General features: G+C 33.1%; 1 long non-coding RNA gene across 2 annotated transcripts; it reads right to left on the bottom strand.

The window, feature by feature from the left end:
• Positions 1-495: 495 nt before the first annotated feature.
• On the bottom strand, positions 496-11379 carry LOC131159877 (uncharacterized). 2 transcript variants are annotated; one of them, XR_009137880.1, is made up of 4 exons: positions 11157-11379; positions 2546-2612; positions 1136-1478; positions 496-1002 (listed from the first exon to the last, which is right to left on the bottom strand). It is a non-coding gene; the product is annotated as an uncharacterized LOC131159877 (long non-coding RNA). The 2 variants fall into 2 exon arrangements; XR_009137879.1 differs by lacking the exons at positions 496-1002; positions 1136-1478 and having other exon boundaries at positions 2306-2612.
• Positions 11380-14898: the final 3519 nt, after the last annotated feature.

Raw genomic sequence — 14898 nt, 5'->3', positions numbered from 1 at the left:
TTGAATTTTGAAATCCTAGACTCATTATGAGGAAAAATGAATTCTAAACTAAGTTTTTGGATTTTGATATTAAAATTGAAAACTTGGAGAATAAGACCCAGGTCTATCATAGAGAACGATAACTCTAAAATTTAAAGGATCACTTTCGATCAAAATGAGTACCCTGAACTAATTTTGGGTTTTTTGAAAGTACATATACAGCTTAAAGAATAGGACTTTGACTCTGAAATTGAAGGACAATGAAGCCTAGGCTATAGTGACTTTAGGAACTATAGGGACTCCATTGAGGATGTCTAAAGGAGATTAAAAGGGCTCGACTCTTTTTCATGAAAATCACGAGTACTCAGGGTCTCAATTTTAAAATTCCGAGTCATTTAGATCTCAAAGTTAAGTCTTGCTTTGCTAGGTTTGATTGGGGTAACTTGGTTAAAATGGGGGTATCTATACCAGTCATTAGTTCGATAAGGCCCGTTCCCCTGTTGTTTGGTCCAGGTGAAGGAGAAGTGATGTAGTGCTCTCTGATAGACCCAAGTTAGGGTGTTACACTAAAAAAAAAACAAAAAGTAGAATAAATGAGTACAGTACAATTTAAGTCTGTTGTTACTTGTCTAACAAATAGTAACTTATGAGACAAAGAGGAACCAATAAAGTATTAGATAATGTGAGAGAAGGTGACAAAGTCACCGGGCTAATGCATCGCGGTCGAGAAGTGTGTGAGAAATCATTGGAGTCGAATGTCATATGGTCGGTAGCCGTAGAGTTGCCGGGGTCGCCGGTGTCCTCCATTGATAAAACCTTATCAAGAAAACAACTCCAAAATAGCAAAATTAGTTGTTGACAAGTTCTAGGTTGGAAGTTCAGAGTTCAGAGTTGGTCAAGAAACCGCCGATCTTCACCGGCAGCATTGGTCCTTTGGTTTCGGACTCTGTTCTGGATATGGACTATACAGAGAGGTTGTTCGGGTAGTTTTCGTTGGCAAAGCTGCTGCGATTGTCAGAGAATCTACAGATGGGTAAGGGAACGAGAAAAAAAATTTTAAAAAAAATAAGTGGGGTATAAATCCAGCCACGTTGCTGCAGAAGGTGTGCCCCTTTTTTCTAATTATTAAATTGAATGATTGATGATGTAATCATACCTGCACAGTGGAGTGTGAGGAAGACGAGTCACGCATAGCGGAGGAGTCGAAACAGCAAATACTAGAGAGATCGGTGCCGAAGCGTGGTCGCGACAGCGACGGCAATGATCTGGTGGCCGGATTGCCGAAGCGTCTGAATGGTCAGGACTTGTTGTTGAGGACCATTGTGTCGTCGAGGTAGATCAGGAAGGTGTCGAAGCGTCTGAAGGGTCAGTACGTGTTGTTCAGGATCGTGGTGCCGTCGAAGTAGATCATGTTTGCGTTGCTACCATTGCAGTGATCGAGAGCCGGGATCAGGATCGGCTGCTGTCGTTGCTGTGATCGTAACCCGATTCCAGAATGCCTTTGTCGATGAGGTGATAAATAGAAAAAAAAAAAAATTAATCAATTAGAGGTCCTATGACCTGCTCTGATACCATCATAGAAAATGAAAAAAAAAAAAAAAATTCTGTATATTTTTCTGTTTTTTTTTTTTCTTACAAGATGATTGGGTTTATATTACGGAAATATTTATTTATATGTAATTTCCTCCAACAATCACGCCAACTATTTATCCACAATTATCTCCTACAATCATGCCTACAATCACACCAACCAAGAATGTCTATTTTTTCCTTATTATATGTTGATTAAATAATAAAAAATATATAAAAATAGCTATTACATTTATTCTAAATTTCTCGTTATATTACTATCCCATGAACCAAATGTAATCTTAGAGCTTAATATTCTTTATTAAAAGTACACAAATATTGTTAGTATATTTAAAGAAAAAATCATATAGAATTATTTTAAAGTTTTGTTTCGAATTTGAAAATATTAAGGAAAAGAAATAAAAATATGAAGGAATTCATATTTTTATGTTTAGTTATTAAAGAAAGTAAGAAAAAAAATAAAGTATATAGCCTACAGTAAAAACTTGATTTTATCCATGATTTAACAATTAATTTTTTTAATATAAAAAAGCAATTAACTTTTTCTAGTTTTAATCGTAGTAGAGTAATTTTTTATTTTTATTAATAAACAAAAATAAAAAATGAACACAACAAATTTTCATATATATATATATATATATATATATATATTTTAATTCATACCTCTTCTTTATCTAGCATCTTCTTCGTAATTAATCTCTTAAATAAAACCAAAAATAAAGGTAGAAGTGTACCATCCTCAAAATTTCTCCATTTTTTTATATATATAAATTTAGCAAATTACTTCAATATCTGAATACAATGAGCTCCCCTATGCAGCAAAAAAAATAAATCACATAACCACATATACATACATACATATATATATATATATATAAAATACCAGAATTCAGTATTTTCAACCATAACTACATAATACATCTCTCTCTCCAATGTCAACTATCCCAAAAATACAAAATACTACATAAAAACTTACCCTATAACTAGAGTAGCCAAGTCAACTCCCTATCTGCGAGTCTGATCTACTCACTTAACTGGCTCACCTGAAAAGTGGTAAAGTAAAAGGGTGAGTCAACGCTCAGTAAGTGGAAATATGCTATTACTAGTGTGTGGCGACCGAGTTATAAAACTATAATAATAATAATATTTAAAACTTCAAGATCTGGCAAAACTGTCAAACACATATGTAGTAGCTTAAAACATTTGTATCATCTGAATTTTCTATCATTTATACTGCTATAACATACTATATACAATAAAAGTTGTAAAACTGTATACATATACATAACTGTGTTCTTTCCCTGGGATTCTGCATGTCATGATTGACCCCTCATGACAGGGTTATGCGGCCCATAGGCGAGACTTAACCTAGTTGGCCCTCCAAGTAAGTCATCATACTCTACACTACCTCAGTCCGGCCAAACTGCATCCACTCTTAAGCTCAGGACTAGCTGCTACCTCGTCTAATCGGCCCCCTCAACCCAGCGTTCTGGGGAGCTGCATAATCTCTGAGCACGATTAGACGATACTGACACACTATCTGAGATATGTAGTTGCACTCTATCTGTATATAACAACGGTACCGTGCTCTGTAAATTGTATCTATCTGTAATATTTCCACAGGGATCTGATACTATATAAGTACATTTATATATATATATATATATATATATATATATATATATTTGCTATTTTCATCATGTTTCCAAAATAGTCATAACGCTATGATTCTGTACTGTAAATACTGTAATATCTAAGTGGCTGTAGCATCTTGATGCTATAACTATATAATTTGTCTTTATAAACTGTCTGTATAATTTGTCTATATAAACTGTGTTATGGCATTTAGGAAAATATGGTATTCTGTAAATACTATAATATACTGAACTGAATAAAATATGTATAAATATGTCTGTTAAATATCTGTGAATATCTGTATATATATATAACATGATATGCTGAAACACTGTATAAATTCTACATCAGGTAAATATCTACTCAGGTCACACAAACATTAAAACTCATATTCTGTAAAACTGTATAATAAACTGGTATATATGTATCTATGAAATCTCTGTTAACATTCTTAAAACTCTTAGCATAGCATATTTCTCTTACCTTAAATCTGAAAAACCTCTCACTAAACTCTAACCCTACACCCGCAAGGTTCTCCACTCAACACCCTAAAAACAACATCCCCCAAAACAAAATATCAGTATTTTCTTACCTACAACATTTCTTATAACTACAAGGAAGGCATTATCTGAATAAAATACCTTGTCCTAGATTTGGGATGAATTACAAACCAATTTCTCCTACGATCAGTTCCGGCAGACTTGCAAAGAACTTTTCCAGGAGTGTCGTGGTAGCCTCAGATCTTCAATCCGACAAGAAACAGAGTCAGAATCGAAGAGAGAAGGGGAGAGGGACATAGAAAGAGAAAAAGGGAGTGTTTTGTGCCAAATAATGCTAAAAATTCGAGTTTTTACTATTCATAGGGCCGGATTCGTCGACGAGACACGTCACCTCATTGATGAGTCCTTAACTAATTTCGTCGACGAACCCAATCTCTTCGTCAACGAAATTTAGATTGTCCAAAAACCCCTCTCGATATCTTCTCGCAGACGAGACGTGGCATCGTCGACGAGACCTACTTATGCGCTCGTCGACGAACTCCCTGTGTTCATCGACGAGACCCTATGTAAAAATTTTCCGAGTTATTATATTCAAAATGCAATGTCGTTCATGTTGCCTCCTTCTATTTCTGTTTCCATTTCCCTCCCTTTTATTATTTAAATACCATTATTCTTCGGGTCGTTACAAAAAGTACCTTACATGAATAAATTCTTATGTAAATTTAGTAGAGTTTTTTCCTAATTTAATATTTTTTTTCTTATAAATTATTTAAAATTAGTTCGAACTGAACTTTTTTTTGTTTTAACCAAATTGATGCATCAAGTGAGGTAACTCCTAATAGATTGTGGCACATACAATGCAGTGTCACTCGTCCTTACTAGTCGGGCTCATATTCTGCTGGTCCACTTGTATTACCAGTGATGGGTATTTCATCAATAGGAAGGTAAGACAGAATAGTCGTGTCCTGTAGTGTGATTGTGGCCTTACCATGGGGGTGGTAAAACCCGTGCACCTATAGCCTCCTTCGCTCGACAAATGCGGCCATTAGATGTCAATCGAGCTCGATGTGGCCAATACGGTACAAGTCATAGAACCCTGATGCTTGTATCCACTAGATGATGTGCTGATCTGCATCAAAAAGTCGCTCCATGAACTACTGCCACCACGATAGTATAGCAACTCTACATGACCGTCTACCCAGGCTTGAGTTGAGTAATGTTGATTACCCAACATCAGGTCAAAATGACTGATCAATCTTGGATCGGTATTGTAAAGAAGAAAAGGCAAATACATATCACTAACTAATTGGAATCATACAACCTACGGGTTTCAAGTTAAAAATAAGATTATTGACGTCAACTTCCCACTTTTTTATAGTGACGTTGTCGATTTGACTTGGCATAATAAGGAGATGATGTATCAATGTGGTAGGTCTGCTCCATCCCCAACTATAGTCCTTCTCAGAGACCTCGTGCTATTATGTCCTTGTTCATTGCAAATGTTAGACATGTTCTTCTTCCTACCCTATTTTACGTCTATCTCATTGCGTAGACGTAAGCTCTAAGGACGAACCTTGTGTCAAACTAAAGCAAGATCTGCATACAATTTTGGTGTACTTGGCTCCGACCAATAGTATTGATGTTTGATTGGATTGAAATAAGTTGTATACGTTGTATAGTGTTCTGCATTGCTGTAGTAATGGTCAATGAACCTCATAAGATTCAATCGTATCTCAGCACATACAGTTAATAGGTGGGAGCAAGAAAAGTTTAAATCTTGTCACTTCTTATTTGAGCATTGTCGTTCATGGATGCTCAGAGTTTGAACATTGTTTTCTTTATGTGACCCTTGTTGTATTGTTGTTGTGCTAAAGGTATCTCTTGATCAGTTGAATGTTGTCACCCGATGTCTAGTGGTCTTTATCTTTATTCTTTCCATGCATAACATGATGGGTGCATAACATGATATATGGAGTAAATGCATTCATTGTGGTAATTGCTTTGCAATCTGTCTCCCATCAACTATTGAAATAATTGGTGACATGATAAAAAAGTCAACTAGACAATAACCGTTATTGGAAAACTACGTGCTCCTTTAAAGAAAACATTGAAACACTCAATAAGGTTAGTGGTCATGTTCACATACCTTCGTCCACCGTCGTGCCATTAAGTCCACATATGAGAAGGGATTTGATCAAAAAATAACTTTGTCCATTGCCCACATTCGACAATTATCTTTTCCATCCACTTATTAAATTCTTTTTATTTGATGTTTCCTCCCTGCTTGCTCCACCATCCACTTCAGAATGACATTTCCAACTTTATTGTTGAAGTTTTTGACAACATGGCGAAGGCAAAATTGGTGGTAGGCACACGATGGTTGCCAGTTAGGATTTCGTTGCACGGTCGCTATTATACCTACATGTCTATTTGTTATTAGGCAGAGCATATCTTTGTCAGTAACATAACAAAGACAATAGAGAAACCAATTTCATGTGTCAAAACTCTCCTTTTGTACAATGCCGAATGCAAGGGGAAATATTTGTTCATTTGCGTCAGGATTCGTAGCAATCAAAAGCTTGCTTTATACTTTCCATATAAGTGTATACCGTTTATACATATAATGGGTGGGCAATGAAGGAAACCCTCTATCGATGTTGCAAATGACCTAAACACATATACGAACATGGCCTAATTTTCATACTCATGAATATTACTTCACCTCCACTTAACTATAGTACCAGGATTGTGCACACACATGACTTCCATCCACTTCGGCAAATTATGATACGAGATCTACCAATCACCGAAGTATTGAGCAATAGCCTTACGCTTTCTCAACCACACCTTCTTGTACAATATAGAATATCCAAAATGATAATCTAAAAATTATTTCAAGATAGCGATTGAAGTATACGCATCTCCCCTTATCATAGTCATCATCTCTCCACAAATTAGAGACGATGTAATTTGGTTGTGATTTTGCGATGGCATTTTATTCAAGCACATGTGCGATCTTGTATATTAAGTGATTTCAAATAGACTATGTTTTTTTTCGCAACATGGCACGCAATCTGCATTTTCATTCAGATTCCTCCTTACAGTTAGAAACTCATAATTGTGGGTTAGACTGCACCATATAGAAGCCATGGGTGCATTCGAGCATGATAAATAGACATCGTAGCTATCAACTAATCCTTTGAGTCAAAGATCATCCCCTTGCACAAATCGAATGACTCATCCCAATGAGTAAACTACACAAGGAACTTAACTTGACATATTACATCAACAAACCTCCACATCAATGTTAGTGTACATTGGAGGTTGGTCCACAAACCATCTATTGTGGCCATCATCATTCATTTGATCGAGGAAGGGTTGTGATTCCGCACTAACATTATAGTTTGCATAATCGTCGAAGTCATTTAACCCTTCAACAGTTTCTTGCTTGACGTTCTCCTCATCCTATAAATCAACATAATTTGTGATGCTCATCCCCATGTCCAATGCAATGTTTACAATTGCATACAAATTAGTGGGAACATCTACACTCTTGTGCTTCTCATTCATGTCGTACTCAGAATCAGAAGGCGGCTCAAATGACGTTCCTGGGCTTTTGTTCAAATCCACATTAGCCATATCGTCCCCACCATATATACATGTAGTAAAGGAGGTTCTAATTGGGTGTGCTCCTATGCTTGAAAAAATGGTTCGACAAGTGTCGACATTCGCCCATTATCAATGACACCAACTTCCGGAATAGTTGCTTAAGGAATGATTTCGATATAAAATTCTACAATGTAAATATTAGGGCATGAGCTCTATGGGTCTAAGGTGATGTATAGATCATAATCATCCTACATAGGAACAATCTAGAATAATATTGTATCATTTTTCCCCTCATAGTATATCTCGCAGTAACCCACAACACATATTGATTTGGATCAATATGCAGATATTTGTATATTTTGTCATATAATTTGCTTAATTTTGCCATATTTCCAATTCGAGTTGCTCTAACTGTTTGAGTGATATAACCAACTTCATCCACTCTTGTATTTATTTCCCCATATACAATAGTACAATCACTGAAACACTGTTTGAACTTCTTGCCATTTGGAGTAGTACTCTCGAAATGAAAAATATTTATGAGAAACACAAAACCCTAACTCTTAGAATTTGTTTCATTATAATCAATTATCTTACAAAAATGTAAGGTAAGGCTGCATACTATAGACCCATTATGGTCCACTCCTTCCCCGGATCCGGCATATGCGGGAGCTTTGTGCATCAGGTTGCCCTATAATCAATTATCTTACATATCAAGATAACCATATTCACAGTATATACATACATGATACTCTAATTTGTCTCTTAAGAGCTCATGAATTCAACCTTAAACGCACTATTTTCCCCCCTTAATATTCTGCAATGATCCTAAACTACAATGTCATCACATGACAATTTTTTTGTCTATATGAGGCTAAAACTTCTAATTTTAACTTCAAATCAACATTATTACCATCAACTGCTCTAGTATTATAGCTTAAGTTCATACAAAATTTAACACTTTAAACCAAACTATTAAGTTCATAGTCATCATCAAATAGAAGTAAAAATTAGCCAATTTCACCGATTAAACTTTCAATTACTATGTAACTGACACAATGTTGCTACCTATATACTGTCTATCTTTAACCAAAATGTAGTATTATAGTCAAATTAAAACTTCCAATTACTACATACATTAGAGAGTTTTGAAGCCATAAATTCAGCCTTCTCCTAAAAATGTTTGATGCTAACAATAGAACCCTATGTTTCTACTGTTAATTTTGGACATGTGAAAGGGTTTGGCTACCCCTTCAACTTCTACCAATTCGGATGATGATGTCAGTCTCATGCAATTTTTCATTGTTATTTGTTCTTTATATTCCTCTTAGTAATATTGCCATAGTCCTCCCAAAACTTTGGGGAATATGATCCATGCCTAGGGTTAAGTTGGGGGCCTACAATCTACATTGCTAAACTCGCAAATTTACCTTACTTAAACGTAAACTCTATGAGCTCCTAGAGCAGGAAGAAAGCCCTAGGCTAACCCTACTAAACATAGGGACTCATTAACTGCCTAACTGGTTGATCTAGGTCATCTTCTACATGCCCTTTACTAAACAACTTCATGACTTGTGCAAACTATTTGGCGCAATGCTCAAATTTTAGGTGTACTCTTAAAGGCTATATACAGGCTTGTTATGAAACCATGAGAGGTAGATTTAAATATTGAACATTTGGCTATAATTGAGTTTTGTCCTCATTTTTGCTCTCTTCTTTTGGTTAATAATGCAAATGAGTTTCAAGGCCTCTAATGAAAATGTTTGGTATTTTTGAATTTTTTGGCAATCTTTAATTTCATATTTCTAGGATTTTTTTCCCATCTTTGCATCATTTTATAATACAATTGTATAAGCTAATAATCTAGTAGATTATCTAGGGTCTTTATGAGTATCTAATGATTTTATGGTTTAAATATTTTACAAGTATGTGTTGCTCTAATTTTTAGATTTGATAATTATATTTAAATAATTAGGATTTGATATTAATTCTCAGAAAGTCTATTGGAGTATTGTGCGTTCAGCCCTAGTTTGCCTTCACTTTTATCCTCTCTTTTAACTTCCTCTCTATTTTCCAATTATTTATCTTATTTTACTGCATCCTTTACTTCTCCAATCTTGATATATTTTGATCCAATTTTGATGTTTTATTAATTGATGTTTTAACAAAGTCTCTACGCAATTATTGATTTTTAGATTGTTCCACATTTTATTTTTCATTTTTTACATTGGTCTAATTTTTCCACTTGTGATTTACAATTTATTATCAAATGTGAATAAAAGCAAAATCATAAACTTTAATGTTTAACTATCACTGGAGGGTCTTGGTGTTAACATTTCATAGAAAGTATGTGGATGGCTACATATTTTTATTTTATTTTTTTAAAAAAAAAAAAAACACGAAAGGATATGCAAATCAATTATTTTAAAAACTTGAGATGTGTAAATAAATTTTATTCTTTTTAAATAATATATAAGCTTATTTCCAGTTAATAATAGTTAGTTCTTTTAAAAGTAAATTTTTTTTAAGGAACTAGATTTGCTAACTTACCTAATAATTAGTAGTTGTCCATTTTTTTCCTTAATAATACTCTTAAAATACACATGTTCATTTAGTTGTACGTCAAGTTTTGCTAGATGTTCCCGTCTTTTTGTGAGAAGCTTCGGTCTCCTAAATTCTGGTTCGGTCGACTGAGTTTTTGGATTGTTGGGTAAAATGAACTCGGTCGCCTGAACATTGTCAATTCTACTTTGTTCGGTCGATCGTTATGTTGAATTTTATTCTAATGTTTTGGTTTTGCTATTTGAGCTTTGTTTGGCCTTTGCGTTCCTGGGTATGCCTAGGTTGAGTGTAATTGCTTTTGATGTTTCTTTGTTTGGGGGTTTTGGCCTCCATCCTCACGGGTATGCTTAGAGTTTCTATATACATATCCATTTTGATCAATACAATTTATCATTTACTGATCCAAAAAAAAAAAGGTGTCAAAGCTCCATTCATTTATTAAATGAAAATGCTATAATTATTCTCCAATCATACAAATTATCAAATTAGGTTATAATTATTTGATTTATCTTCTACCTCATGTTATTTCAAACGCCACAATAAAAGCATATGACTTCAAAATTAAAAATAAATTTAATAATCATGCAAATTGAAATAAAATTTACACATTCATCATTTATGTATTCAAATAAACATAAGATGAAATGAAACCCTAACCTCAAAAATTTATACGTTAACTGATTCAATATTCAAATAATTATTAAATTGAATAAAAACCCTAACATTAAAAATTTCCAATACAAAGCATACGACTTCAAAATTGAAACTAATTTTAATAATCATGCAAATTGATAATAATAATAATAATAATAATAATAATAATAATAATAATAATAATAATAATAATAATAATAATGTCATATTCATCATTTGTATATTCAAATAAATATAAGATTAAATACAACTCTAACCTAAAAAATTTATACATTTACTAATTAAACATTCAAATAATCATGAAATTTAGTAAAATCCTAACACAAACAACTTCTAATTCAAATCTTATGACTTCAAAATTAAAACTAAATTTAATATTTATGCAAATTGATGATAAAATTTACAAATTCATCATACATACATGAAAAATTTAGGCATGAAAAAGAACCCTAACCTCAATTTGGGGGTTCCACAATGATACTTCAAATCAATAAATTGACTTCAATTTAAGCCAATTCAATATACAAGAAAATAATTTGTATTTCAAACAATTCAAAATCTTGATTGAAATTTTAAATTACAAGAAATCTAGGGTTTTAAACAAGCTTGGATGTGAGGAGAACATACCTCATTTTCGTTCCTTAAATAATAGTCTCCCAACATTCAACTTGTACTTGTGTGGCAGAACGGTCACTTGCAAAAGGTCGTCCGGCTACCACTTGAGATCCTCCACCATCGCCCTTTCAAGTTTTCTTCCTCTTGGCTCTCATGTTCGTGCGCGCAGAGAGGAAGGAAGAAGACAACTTTTAACCAACAAAAAAACCCTGGTTCAAATAGCGTTTTTCACCTCAAAAAATGGTAGATGAAATAATGTTTTTTAATCAGTCACGTGTACTAAAAATGCTACTTCGTCTAAGCATTTTTTAATCGGTCACATCATCCTTCAATTAAAAAAGATGGCTCATCTAATATTTTTTTTTTCAATATACATTGGATGGACCATCATTTTTTAAGACACGTCAATTTGAAAAAAAATAAAGTTCATGTAGAATTATTTTTAAATAATTTATATTAAAAAATATTAAATAGGAAGAAACTCCATTTAGTACCAACCACATCCATCAAGGAAGAAAATGACAAGAGGATGACATATAAGATAGTTTCTACTCATTTAAGTTTTAATGACTTCTAAAAAATTTTCAAAGTACTTTTAGATAAAATCTAAAATTTTTCAATTAATGCAAAAGGGTTTAAGTGTTTTATATTAAATGATTTTATGTATTTAAGGATGGCAACATAATGAATTGGGCCACATGCTATAAAGAAAAAAAGTGGTCTATAGTTACTATCAATTTAACTTTTCATTTGATTTTAAAAATTTCAAGACATTTCAAAGTAAAATATAAAGTTTAAAAAAAAATAATTACTCATAATTATTTTATGAAAAGCACACTTAGCATGTGTTCTTAAAAGTTAATTTATATATATATAAGCGAAAAAGAATGAGCATGCGCTAAAAAACGCTGAAAAATACATTTAAATAATTAACTAAAGTGAGTGGGTTAGAGAAGAGAATAGGAAAGATTATAAGTAGACAACTAATGTGAAGAAATGGAGAATTTAAAACTTGTACATTTTATTTAAGTTGTTTTTAAATGATTTAACTTTTTGTATATTTTGGAAGTTTCTTAAGTTAGAGAATAGAATTTAGCTAAAAATAAGAAATTGGCAAAAATTAACTTTCATTTGCAAAAAAAATTTCTAATTAATATTAGGTAAGATTTCTTGAAACAATTAACTTAATTAATAATATTGTTGATTTTTTGAGTTATTATTATTATTATTATTATTATTATTATTATTATTATTATTATTATTATTTATAACCTCTTAAATTAATTGATAATAATATCGATTTTTTCATCCAAACTATACCTTGTATGTTTTAATTAAATCAAATGTCTTTTTTTTTTTTAATTTTATAACCGATATGCCCAAAATTGTTAGGAATGCTCATAGGGTTGGACAGCTATAAACCAACATTTGATGTCTCACGTGGCTGCCCTTAAATTACCAATAATCCCCCTAAGTTTAATGGTACAATTACGAGAGAGCTACTATTAATGTCTTGCATAACTTCCCTTAAGTTACCTATAAGCCTCTAAGCATAATGGCACACTCATAAATGTCAAGTTAAAGGAGGGTTTGCCTACCCCACTATAAAAAGAGATCCAGTGAGGAGGTAATCATCTCATTCTCGCTTACTTTTCATTTACTGTTGCAATCTGAACCTTCCATTCCCTAACTTAAGTATTGGAGTCACCCCCCGGAGTACACATCGGATCCTTCAAGCCGTTATTATTTAATTCCTTTCAGGTGGTTACGAACGAATGACAGTTCAATAAAAGCTATTTAATTTTTGGCAACAACAATAACTAGTGTTATAAAAAATATTATAAATTGATATTAGGAAGTATCAATTATAAGTCATGAAAAGCTTTACTTTTAAAAAAATATTATTAATACAAAATCTAATTCTATTGCAATATTTTTTTTTTTTTTTTTTTGCAATACTATTTACTGCCATACCTTTTATTATATATATATAAGTAACAGATAATGCATGTAAGCATATTATTAACTATAAAAAATTATTTATATATATTTTATAGGAAATAATTAATTATATTTTTTAACAATTTTTAAAAAACATATTATTGAATTATAAAATATTATTTATTAATATATAAAAAAATATTTATTTAAATAAAAAATTTATTGCAAACTTGTAGGTTCGGAAGAACTTTCATGCCTCTATAAAAAGAGTAGAAAGGATTTGATTCTTTTCAATTTTTTAAGTATAGGTTGCAACCGAAAATTGAACAGTCTTCATGAATTGACCCTTAATCACAACCACCTGAAAAGAAACAAATAAAAGTGGCTTGGAGGACCTGGGGTGAACTCCGAGGGACCTCTCCAATGCCTAAGTAAGGGATGGGCTTAAGATATTTTTATGCAACAGTAAAGTGTACTAGGATGAGATACTTTAACCCCTCATCCAAATCCCAATTTATAGTGACGGAGATTGACCCAAGGGTGTAATGTCATTTATTGGTGAGTTATGGTGCGGGCGTGAATCGCTCTGCTTATTATAAGGCAGGCATCAATTGCTCTAGTCAAGCGATTGACTTGGGCAGTAACTGCCCTCATGATGCTACGCTCTGGTCTTTTCTAGGTAGGTGATATATTTGAGGTATATCAGTTGTCCCCCATTAGGTTCAAATTTTTGAAGTTGACTTCCAAAGTTTAAGAGTAATTGTTGTTCTTATTTTTTTTCTTTTTTTTGGTCGTGCAGCTTTTCTTGAGGCATTTTGGGCTGCTTGTGGCTTAATGAGTCGTGCTCTTCTTTTTTTGCAATTTCTAACCAAATGAGCTATGCTCATATTTTGGACCGTTTCTAGGCCTCACGAGCGTTACTCGTCAATTAGGCCGATTCTTCTTTGCCTAATGAGTTGTGCTCATTTTTTGGGTAATCTTTTGGCTTTACGAGCGTTGCTCGTCAGTTGGGTTGATTCTTCTTTGCCTAATGAGTTGTGCTCATTTTTCAAACAATCTTCTGGCCTCACGATTTTTGCTCATCAGTTGGGCCGATTCTTCCTTGTATAATGAGCAGTGCTCATTTTTTGGACAGTCTTCTGACCTCACGAGCATTGCTCATCAGTTGGACCGATTTTTCTTTACCTAATGAGCTGTATTCATTTTTTTGGCAATCTTCTTGCCTTACGAGCGTTGCTCATCAGATAGGCTGATTCTTCCTTACCTAATGAGTTGTGCTCATTTTTTTAGCAATCTTTTGGCCTCACGAGCGTTGCTCATCAATTGGGCCGATTCTTCTTTTCCTACTGAGTTGTGCATATCTTTTGGGCTATATCTTCAGTAACATTTTGGTAATTTATGATATCGGGATGGTTGTTCTATGACGACCTGCTTAATTTCCATATTTTTTTTCCATAATATAAATACAATATCACAAAACTCAGCAGATCATAGTCCACATGGACTAGTGAGTACCAAGGGTATATCAAAACATATAGCAGAAGTCTAAGCAATAGGAAACATACAATCATATACATCTCATTATACCATACTTTACAATACCAGAGGTACTACAACCACTGTATTTATATACACACAGTACACAACCCAAAAGATATCTTAGGACCATCCCACAAAATACATCTAACCCTATCAAAACACTTACCCTTTTGGAAGGGCAGATCAACCGTACTAGATCAGCAGGGCTTTACCCGCTCTCTTATCAAGGGCTCTTGAAATTTTTATAAAATTCGGGGTGAGACACCTCTCAGTA

Source organism: Malania oleifera, chromosome 7 (assembly GCF_029873635.1).
Source record: "Malania oleifera isolate guangnan ecotype guangnan chromosome 7, ASM2987363v1, whole genome shotgun sequence".
Taxonomy (NCBI): Eukaryota; Viridiplantae; Streptophyta; class Magnoliopsida; order Santalales; family Ximeniaceae; genus Malania; species Malania oleifera.
Note: the sequence above shows the minus strand (reverse complement) of the source record. Positions and strands in the feature narration are given on the sequence as shown.